Below are 1071 nucleotides of genomic sequence, written 5' to 3' on the forward strand. Positions count from 1 at the left end.
ATACATTATGTTATATATCCAATACATTATGTTATATATCCAATACATTATGTTATATATCCAATACATTATGTTATATATCCAATACATTATGTTATATCTCCAATACATTATGTTATATATCCAATACATTATGTTATATATCCAATACATTATGTTATATCTCCAATATAAAAAATATACAGACACAGATGTGCACAATGTTCACATGTACATACATGTATACATTTTTATATATGCATCACATTTAACTAAGAACATTTATGGAACAGCTACAGTAAAAGATACAGACCACAAGCTGAGTTTAAAAAATCATCTTTGTTTTCACATCTCATTAACAAGCTATGAACTTATTCAGTATTCAGTATTTGTCTGCACCTATGTCTATAAAGGTGAGTGTGTGTATGTCCATATAAGTATAGAAGCACACATACACACACACTCACATGCATACATGCAGGTACACACATAGACACACATTCACATGCATGCATGCAGGTACACACATACACACACACTTATATATGCCAGTATCTTTTGACTCGTATTCATTCCATTGATTGTTGGTGAGAAATCACCCTGCTTGCTAATTGTCTTCTTGTACAATGCAGCTTCCAAAAGCATAATTCCAAAAGCATAATTCCAAAAGCATAATTCAGACATTGTTTCAAAGTTGTAATGGTGCCAGCTGGACATTCTCAAGAATTCTGTTCCATAACTCGGACATCACTTTGCCACCATCTCATTAATTCCTTCAAAAGAAAAATCCTGTTTCGAATGTAACATTTTTGCGTATTTTCAGTTTCTCCTTCTCCTCTCTGTATGTCAATATCTATGTATACATGTATGTATGTATGTATGTATGTATGTATGTATGCATGTACATATGTATGTCTGTGTGTGTGGGTATGTATGTATGCATGTATGTATGATTGTGTGGGAAGGTATGCATGTGTGTGCATATGTATGTACTTATGCGTGCATGCATGAATGAATGTATGTATGTGTGTGTGAGTATGTATGTATGTATGTATGTATGCATGTACATATGTATGTCTGTGTGTGTGGGTA

Source organism: Octopus bimaculoides, chromosome 10 (assembly GCF_001194135.2).
Source record: "Octopus bimaculoides isolate UCB-OBI-ISO-001 chromosome 10, ASM119413v2, whole genome shotgun sequence".
NCBI classification, from domain to species: Eukaryota; Metazoa; Mollusca; class Cephalopoda; order Octopoda; family Octopodidae; genus Octopus; species Octopus bimaculoides.